The following is a 10,548-nucleotide window of genomic DNA, read 5'->3' as shown; positions in this document are numbered from 1 at the left end:
TTGACCATGTTGACCACGCCGCGCCGAGAGCACCAGGGCGGTGGATGACGGAGAGGCCTAGGAAGGGGACGACGTGGACCCGGGGAAGACGCGGCAGTGGATGCCCACGCGTAGTGGGGTATGAGGGTTCACTGGTTCCCTGCGGTGTGAGGATGCCGTCGCCGCAGAATAACAGGGGCTGTGGGTGAGTAGAGGGATGGCCTGGCCAGCGGTGGGAGTAGTAGGGGCGGTGAGGCCTCCGCCGCATCGCAGCCGGCCACGGGAGGCAGGAGCACGAGGCACGACCGGCGCTGGTTTGGTTGGCTGGAGCAAGAAGACTAGAGGTTGAAGAAGCACTACGGCCGTTGGATGGACATCGTACGGTCACTGGAGCTAGAATCGTGCATGTTGACTAAGTTGACAAAGCCCTCCGCCCCCGTCAACTTAGTAGGCCCACAAGTCAGCCTGCCACTATACTGGGTCCCAGCTAGTAGGGGGAGTATTCATTTTTTGTGTGTGTAATAAGGAGGCACTTCCTTGCGTGCGAAGATATAGCTGGTGGGTCCAAGCTGTCAGCGGCGGTAACATATTTTTCGTGAAATACAGAGGCCCTTTCGGTGGGTCCCAGATGTCAGGTGGAGGAATCATTATTTTGCGCGTAATAAGGAGGCATTTCCTTGCGTGCGGCCGTGGACCCAGCTGTCAGCCTCTCCACGTACAGTCCACTTCAGATGCATGTTGGTCATTGACCACGTTGACCAGGCCGCGCCGAGAGCACCAGGGCAGTGGACAACGGCGAGCCTAGGAAGGGAACGACACGGAGGCAGGGAAGACTCGGCAGTTGTTTCCCACGCGGAGGGGGGTACGACTGTACGAGGGTTTACTGGTTCGTCTGCCGTCGCCGGAGAATAACAGCAGGTGTGGGTGAGTAGAGGGATGGCTAGGCCAGCGATGGGAGTACGGTGGGGCGGTGAGGCCTGCGCGGCAGCACAGCCGGCCGCGGGGAGGAGGGAGCAAGCAGAGCAGAGATTGAAGAAGCACGACGGCCATTAGATGGAAATCCAACAGTCACTGCTTGTGCGTCAACCTTTTTTTAGGAAAGCCTCAAATCTGTGGAAAACAGCATACAGCCCATCTGCCATTATTTCTAATAATTTACAGCCCATTTGCTAATTCTTAAGGTTTTTTTGGAGCCCATATTCTTTTTGTTAGCATTACAGCCCATATTGTGGCCACGGTTAAAAAATTATACAAAATTTTGCATATTTCGGTTGCGGTCCGAACTGTTTTTAATCCCGAAATTTCGAGTCACATTCAAACTGATTTTAAAAATAAATGTATATCAATGTAAAATCCAACAAATTGTCCACGCATAAAAATCAATGCAATTTAATATCTCGAAATGAAAAAAAGAAATTTGAAACTAATTGCCGGTTTGATGTGTTTTAAAAATGTACAGCCCATTTCTCATTACTGATAGGCCATTTTCTCGGCCAGCCGAATGAAGCTCTCCTCGTCTTGAAAGATTTGCAGCCCAACAGGCCTGACAAAGCGACTTACTTAGCAAATCACAAAAAAATTGGGTTGTGGCCGTGGACCCAGCTGTCAGCCTCTCCACATACAGTACTCTTCCGATGGAAGTCGGTCGTTGACCACATTGACCACGCCGCGTCGAGAACACCAAGGCGGTGGATGACGGCGAGGCCTAGGAAGGGGACGACGCGGAGCCGAGGAAGACGCGGCAGTGGAAGCCCGCGCGGAGAGGAGTACGAGGGTTCACTGGTTCGACTGCGGTGTGAGGTTGCCATCGCCGCAGGGCCTGGCCAGCGATGCGAATAGTAGGGGGCGGTGAGGCCTCCGCGGCAGCACAGCCGGCCACGGGAGGCAGGAGCATGCGGCACGACCGGCGCTGCTTTGGGCGGTGGAGCAACAAGACCAGAGGTTGAAGAAGCACTATGGTCGTTGGATGGACATCGTACGGTCACTGGAGCTAGAATCGTTCATATTGACTAAGTTGACAAAGCACTCCGTCCCCGTCAACTTAGTAGGCCCACAGGTCAGCTTCCAAAATGGTGCGCCCCAGATGTCAGGGGGAGGAATCATTTTTTGGGCGGGTGAAGCTAGAATATCTGAGATTGAAGAAGAAGCACGGCATCCGTTGGATGGACATCCAACGACCACTGCTGCTAGAACCGTGTGTTGACTATAAGTTGACAAAGCCTTGCATACGCGTCAACTCTTTTTTTTCAGACCACAAGTGTGTGGCAGAGAACTTATAGCCCATTTGTGATTTGTAAGAATGTGCAGCCAATTTTTGAATTCTAATGGAATTTACTACAGCCCATTTAAGTTTGTTAAAAGTACAGCCCATTTCAACCAACCGTTCAAAACATAATTCAATAAAATTTCCGACATTTTGATGGGATCCAAAATATTTTTATCCCGAAATTTCTAGTCAGATTAAATACAATTTCAATATAAATTTATATTACGTAAAAATCCAACAAAACATTGCGCACGCAACAATTAATGAAATTAAAATTTTCAATATCCAAAAATAATATTTTATAAAGTAATTACGTGTTTGGTGCATTTTTTATAGTTACTGCCCAGTTTTTATAATTACATCCCATTTATTATTTCTTAAAGCCCATTTTCTTGTTAAGCCTAATGCATCCCTCCTGGGAAAGATTTGCAGCCCAGCGGGGCGGAGAATAACAACTTGACCTCGCCTGGGTATTCCTAAAAAAAAGTATAGCTGGGCTAGCCATTTTCAGCTTGAAAAAAATTAATATCTGGGCTGGATATCTGGCCTGGGCTAGACGGGCCACAGCCCGCCCAGTTAATAGCTGCAACGATGTTTTCGTTGTTGTTCAGAGGAGAAAAATTAATATCTGGGCTAAACATCACTTAAGAAAAACTCTGCAGTGCTCACACCTCAAAAACACAAATACTGCTCGAGCTGCTTGGTCCCAGCTGTCGGCCACTTCTTGTGCAATCTCTCGTTTATTGACTACATAGGTTCACAATGGTGTGGGACCGTGATGTCAGGAAACCAGGAGGAAGCAAAAAAAATTATAGTTTTATATACTAATAAGGAGGCACTTGCTGTCATCCTCTCCAAGTAAAGTCATCTCCTCATCCTCATGTCCGTTGACCATGTTGACAACGCGAGACGTTGGCGCCACGGCGAGCGCAACAACTCGAAGGACGACGGAGAGGGCCTCGCGGGTCCTACGGATGGTCTGATACAGCGCCCGCTGCTCATTCGGGAAGCCAGGATCATAGGGCCACATGTCCGCGACGGCATTGTCGTTCGCTTGTTCACCGGTGCTCGTTGAGGAGACGGAGGTTGCAGCACAGGTCCTCCTATGCTGGTAGCTCTTCCGCCATTAGGGCATCGAAGTGCGGCCGCACCTGCTCTATGGTGAACACGGCATGAACCGGCTTGAAAAGTGGCGCCGGCTCTTGGTCGGAAGCTACGTCCATCGTCTGATTGTCGTCGCTCAGCTTGGTGAGGTAGCTGGCGAGCCAGCATGTTCGGCTGCTGGACCGACCCGCTGCCAAGCATGAGTCTAACTGCCCTGGCCCACCCAGACCGCCTCCCTCGCCCGCGCGCGCTTTCCGCCCGAAACGGTCAGCGCCGCCCGCCCCGCTTCCCGGTGCATGCGATTGCTCCGCCTTCAAACGACACAAGTGTCGTCCGTCCGTCCTTCTACCGCCCACATTAATGATACACGGTTGCCGAGACGGCTACTCCGGCACCACACGTCTGTCCCTCCGCTGCCCACCATTGCTATATAAACTGCTGCGCCAGCCATAGCCGCAGTCATCCGCATCCATTCCTATTCTCCTGTCCACACCACTACTGCCCACCATGGCTTCCTCGCGCTCCAGTGCTCTTCGGGACGGGCAGACGACGGACCACAAGGAGATGGCAGCCATTGCTGCCGACTGGCTGGCCGGCAGGCAGCCGGAGGACGACGACGTCCCAATGGAGAACATGGTAGTCAACGATCCGGCGCCAACCCCCTCCTCCGCGCCATCCTCGCCGGTGCATTGCACCATGACCATCGGCGAGGCCCGTGCCCAATATATGGACACGGTGAGGCAGAAGCGTGAGGAGCAGTTCCGGGAGGCGCAGGCCGACGCCGCCTACAACCACCATCTCCTCCAGGAGCACCTACAGGCGGAGGAGCAGATCGCCGCGGAGCGGGCAGAGCAGGAGGTGCTGCTCGATTCGTACCGCTCCGCCCGCGAGGGCCGCCTCGAGCGCTGGCGGTACCGCATGTGGGTGGCGGAGGCTTCGGCCGCCTACAAAGAGGGCAATGAAGCGGCCGAGGCAGATCCGACGAGTCCCCGCTCCACTGGCGTCAACGAGGCCCTGCTCCGCCGAGGCCCTGCGGCGCCAACAACGAGGCAGAGGACACCGCCGGCTCCGCCGAGGCCCCACCCTGCCGGCAACGAGGGGGATTTTCCCCCGCTCCGCCGAGGCGCCGCCCGCCAGCAACGAGACAGAGGACATCGCCGGCTCCGCCGAGGCCCCGCCCCGCTGCCAACGAGGCCGCACCACATAGAAAACGAGGAAGAGTAGAACACGGTAGGTCGCCGCCGCTCGGGTCCAAGTAAGGCCACCGCTGCTACCCTCCGGTTGCTGGCACTGAGTTGTACATCATGGAGCAATTTTATGAGTACAGGCTGATTGAAGAGCGCTCCGTGGTTGAGCAAGCTCATGAGATACAGTCATTTGCTAGAGAACTTGAGCACTTCAGTTGTATGCTACCGGACAATGTGCGAAGTAAAAAGGAACAGAAGGAGTACAAAGAGTATGAGTAGATTTTTAGCGTTCCTGTACATTGCAATCATAGCGATTCACATGTCATAGAGAACATTCAAAACAATCGATGATTATGCATCTCAGCGATTCACATGTCAGAGCCAATATTTACTTCACAACTAAAGAATAAAGAATAAATGGATCGACGCTGCTGACAGCAAAGGGCGTCCCATTCAAAAATATCAAACGCATGTCTTCTTGCTAAAATCAATGAGCAAAATTTGACAAGGTTTTCCCATTCCAAAATATCAAATGCGTACGATTGTGGAATGGGCAGGGTTTGCCATCAGTTCGGACATTGACATGGCACCTCGTGCTAAATAAACCAGCTGTTCTTTTTGTGCAGTTCCACCAAAATCAACCAAATTCGCGCGTAGCTTGTATGATTTCGCCCTTATATATTGCAACTCCTTGAACTTATCGGCACCTCCTTTCTTGTGGTGGAAATGAATGATTCGATGTATTCATGAACATTTTGTGCAGTTCCCATTGAAATCAAGCTGAGCACCCCTGTTTGCACAAATACAAAAAAAGTGATTAGTATAAAGCAAACTGTACTATGAATTGACAGTTTAAACAGGCACCTACATGGTCCATGTAGAGCACACTTTTACAAAAATGGAACTCACCGGAAAGAATCCTAGAACAACATTGTACTCGCGCATCACAGCAAGAAAATGGAGATTTGTCAGTCCTTCTGAGCTGAAGTTAGTTTGGTCTTGTGGGGGGTAATGTAACCATCCTTCAACTGCTCCTTCTGATGAGAAGATAGACAGGGCTTCTTCATCCTGGCATAATCGGAACTAGTCACTTAACGTACTCCATATTCTTCTTCAGAGGAGGATGATCCTGTTGTGCAAAGACAAGAGGATAACTAAATGCTAGCATCCCTGTTTGCTCGAAAAAAAGGAAAGGAAATATTTAAAATAGCACAGATGAAGCACTTCTCAAGGACAATACCACTTTTTGATGACAGCATCTAAACAGTAGCACAGCACCAATAGAGATGACAAAGCGCAATCATATGGATGAAATCGGTGGGCGAGTACCAACCTTTGTCAGGAGGCTTATTGTGTAGAGCATATAGATGAAGCACTTCTCTGGAACCATCTGTTGCTCTCTACTGTAGTGGCCATGCTTACTATATACTCCTCGATTAGATTAATGTTTCCAACATCTTCTTGTGCAGTTCCACTAAAATATATGGTATCTTCAAAGAAGATCCCTGTTTGCACAAGTAGAGATAATTACGTATTACATTAAGAGTGGCATCAAATCAGTGGCAAAACAATTGCTCGTTCCAGCCATAGCAATAAATTAAGATGCAAAACTATATCATTACTTGTGTCATCACAGTTCCAGTGCTTCATTACAGCACCAGGAGTTGATTTTTGTTTTTCTTCCGCTTGTTCTTCCCCTTCATCACTTGGTTCAATAACAGACAAGCTTCGCCTTCAATGTAAGATTTGGCATGTCAATTAGGTTGCACAAGTATAGCACTAAACAATGACATTAATTTTCTGATGAAAGTGGCAAAATACAGGCCAACAGTTGTGAAATACCCTTATCTTACCTCAATGGGATATACGGTGCACATACAGATTGGAAGTCTTGTCTCCATTTGTGCAGTTCACTAAAATCAAGCAACATTACCGTAAAAGTAGCACAACATATGAAAGCACACTGCAGAATCATGTGAAAGAAGGCTAGTACTGACCTCTCATGACGCGGAATTCAAACAACTCACAAGAAGAAGTTCTGAACCAAATTTGCCAACACGGATAGGAAGTAAGATCTCCTCTTGTGCAGTTCCACTAAGATCAAGCAATCAAGCAACATTGTCGGTGTGACATTTTGGTTGAACTGCACAAAACACTCTTAAAACAAAAGTGTTTTGTGCAGTGCAACAAAAGGTCACAATGGCAACGAGGTGAAGTAGATAACCCTGTTTACACAGAGGTGCAAAGGAAACAACTAGTGGTCAATAACGGCGGATGACATAGAAGCCAACAAAAAGAAGCATTTACCTTATCTAAATGGGAAAGAAAGCAAGACAGTCGCATTTCTCAAACGGTGGCATTGATTAATATTAACAGAGAGATTATATTAACAATAAAATTCGTTAAACATGTAATTTGCTTTTAACTGTGGCATTGCATCAATTTTCCAACGGCATTATTAGAGGGTGTTTGTTTACAGGGACATTTTAGTGGAGGGACTAAAAAAACTCTGTGTCAGTCCCATCTAAACCAAACAGGAGGGACTTTTAGGGACTAAAAGTGGGCATTTGGGACTAAAGAAAGAAGACCCCGAGGGAGTCTTTTTGGGACTTTCTCCAACAGTTGCCCCTGCCACGCATCGCACCTTGTCTCTATTAGTTCACTACTAGGGGTAACATGGTCTTTTAGCATGTCATTTAATAACCTCTAGTCCATGTTTAGTCCCTGGAACCAAGCAGGTAGGGACTAGGGAATTTTTAACCAAACAGGGCCTTAGATTAACAACAGCTAAAGAGTTGCACGGGACAGTGGACGCACCAGCACCATGTGCATCTACCGATGTACTGGGGTGATGCACAGTCTGTTGCAACAAAGAACAAACAACCAAGGAGTATATTTGTGTTGGTCCCAGTTTTGTTATCTTTAGACACCTTTCCCTATGTGAGCGCAGCAAATCTAGTCCTGCTCAAACTCTACAGCCTTGTCCCCCAAAACAAAAGATCAGTTCGTTATAGATGTGCGTACTGTGTTTGTCATTGTTTTCCCTTTTCGACCAACGTAGGTGCTGGATAGCCAGTCTGTACTAGTACTTTCCCCACTTCCTTTCCTCTGTGAACCATGTCCTAGATTTATGCTATACAACTTTCCCCACTACTTTCCCACATTCCTGTCCTCTTTGAACCACGTCTTAGATTCATGCGATACAACTTTCCCCACTACTTTCCCCTTCCTTTCCTTTTTGAACCACGTCCTAGATTCATGCTATACAACTTTTCCCACTACTTTCCCCCATTCCTTTCCTCTTTGAACCACGTCCTAGATTCATGGTATACAACTTTCCCCACTACTTTCCTGTTTGATCCAACACCTAGATTCGAGTGTAGAAGCGGAAAAAGCCCACATGCAGCTAGAGCAATGCATGTGGAATCAGTAAATTATACATTAAGGTTCTTGGGGTGTGGTTTGGTGGGCGACCGGAGGCCGTTCGACCCACACTATGTACGGCGGCGAAGAAGAAGGGGTCAGAGGCCCTCCCGCGCCGCCGCTGGGTGAAAGTGAACAGTTGCGCCGGTAGTGGATTCCCTCCCTCGCCGACGGCGATAGCGTTAAGCCTCCTTCCCTTCCCGGCGGACGGCTCTTTGACCAGCAGTGAGGGGAGAGAGAGAGGCCAGCGAAGTCTTGCTTAGATCTGGAGAGGGTGAGAGAGTGTGAAGAGAGCAACTACAAGCAGACCAGCAGTGAGGGGAGAGAGAGAGGCAAACGAAGTCTTGTTTAGATCTGGAGAGGGTTAGAGAGTGTGAAGAGAGCAACTACAAGCGCTGAGGCTCCAGCGTGTATATATATACTCGAGAGAGTGTGAAGAGTGCAAACCCTAGAAAACAAGCGCCGAGGCTGCAGCTTATACGTGATGAGGTGATTATACAGTCACTACGAGATCGTATAGCTCTGTATCCATCCATTTTGACCAGTCAAAGAATCCTCCTGGCACGAATTATGCTCAAGTGTAGTTATCGAACCCGAGACCTCAAGTTTGATGAGCGAACAGGCTAACCAACTACACAACCCTCACGTTATTTTCAACGAGAGGAAAATAACCTTTTATACATTCCTGCATTCATGTGACAAGCATGCCGTGTTTTTTGTGTGTGTGGGAGTCATTGGGATTTAAATCATAATCGTGTCATGTGGCTTTGGTGGTAAGACTATCCACGGTGGTGCAGAAATAATGCAGCCTTAGTCGCCTTACCTCTCTCCACGTAGTACGTTGGGTCCCACCAGTCAGAGGGTGAAACAAACAAATTAATAAGAAAAATTAAAAGTGCCAGCGGTGTATCTTACCTCACACATCTCGCTACTGCTTGGGAACACAGTCCAATTGATCCCTCTGTTCGCTCACGTACTATTTTAAGTGAATCCTTATTATAACATGCACACAATTTTGGGCACTTGTATTCGACCTAAGTCAGTGTGCCACCGTATCTCGTACGACTCCCTCCGTCTAGGTGTAATAAGTCACGTTAGAAGGTGCAGCGGGACCAAGGTGCAAGCAGATTGGAGGAGAAGGAGAAACTTGACCGGTCATTCCTCCAATCAAAGCCCTGATTTCTGTCTCTAAACGCAACAATTAATCCAAACAACTAAGAGATGCCTCTTCTCTTCTTGTACGTACTCCATTTGTATCTCACTTCCTGTGGCTTCGCACTCGCACGATTTTCCTATTCTATGAACCTGCGTGTGCGTGTGTGTGTGCGTGTGCGTGTGTGTGTTTAACAGCATGTGTGTGTTAGAGAGAGTGACAGATCGACCTACTCCTACAGAGAGATGGTGTGTAGTGTACGATTTTAGCCGCGAGAGTCAGTGCATCCTCTCGATTCCGGGCGTCCGGTAGGGACAGGCGGACAGCTGCCACGCCCGCTCCTGACCAGCCTGGCCCTCTCAAAGCCCCTCCATCGCCTGCGCGCGCTTCCCGCCCGAAATGGTCAGCGCCGCTCCAAAGAATCGGTGCCGCATTCATGCCCGGGCAGAGCGGACGCGACCTCTCACTGGCGCCTGCGTTGAAGGGAGAAGCAGATTCAAGAGTGATGGTTGCTTCGTCCGTCCAACTTACTGCTGGGTCTATGTGATTTGATGGCTCATTGGTCATTATTACTGAGGTGGTAGGACTGCTGGATGTCCCACGCTTTCGGCGAAAGGAGGTACTACTAGATTACAATTTTCTCCATTCTTACGGCGGAGGAGTGCAAGAGTAGTGAAAACACGCAGGCTCAGTGATTACATGGCCCACCTCACACTATCACCATATTTTCTGGACACCGTGCGACACCTAACTCTTTACATAGTACTACTTGTATAGTACGTACTGTAATTTATCAGCGAGATAGTACAATGCTATGAAGCTTCCAGCTTCTGTTACATGTATCTTGCGTCCAAGGTTGCCCGTTGCAACATTTCATCAAATACAAAGGAGACTAACATGCATGCTATTGCATCTCAATGATTGACAGATCATAGCAAATATGTACTCCCTCCGTTCCAAAATAAGTGTCTCAACTTTATGCTACATACGGAGCAAAATGAGTGAATCTACACTCTAAAATACGTCTATATACATCAGTGTTTGGAGTATGTACTAGTAGTTCATATTGAAATCTACTAAAGGACATATATATTCCAAATAATATTATAATCTCTCTAACCAATGTAGTAGGGACGAGGAGTAAACGGAGGGAGTACTAGTAAAATTTTATCCTCGTCCTGCGAGCCACCGCGCGCGTGGGCGAGGGAGCGGGTATAAGGCGTACAGTACTACTACTACTCATGCAGTCCCTAGCCATTGAAACAGGGACAGCTAAAGAAAAAAACGATCCATGCAATCCCTAGCCCTTGAACCGTAAACCCTAACCAGGCTTTAATTCGCTGGCAACGTCGGCGCTTCCTAAGAAATGAAGTTTGCAACCCTTTGACCATCGGATCATTTCGTGCAGTTTAACCAAAATCAAGATGAGCATCCCT

The sequence above is a fragment of the Triticum aestivum genome, chromosome 4D, assembly GCF_018294505.1.
Source record: "Triticum aestivum cultivar Chinese Spring chromosome 4D, IWGSC CS RefSeq v2.1, whole genome shotgun sequence".
NCBI classification, from domain to species: domain Eukaryota; kingdom Viridiplantae; phylum Streptophyta; class Magnoliopsida; order Poales; family Poaceae; genus Triticum; species Triticum aestivum.
The sequence above is the reverse complement of the archived record's forward strand: the minus strand, read 5'-3'. Positions refer to the sequence as shown.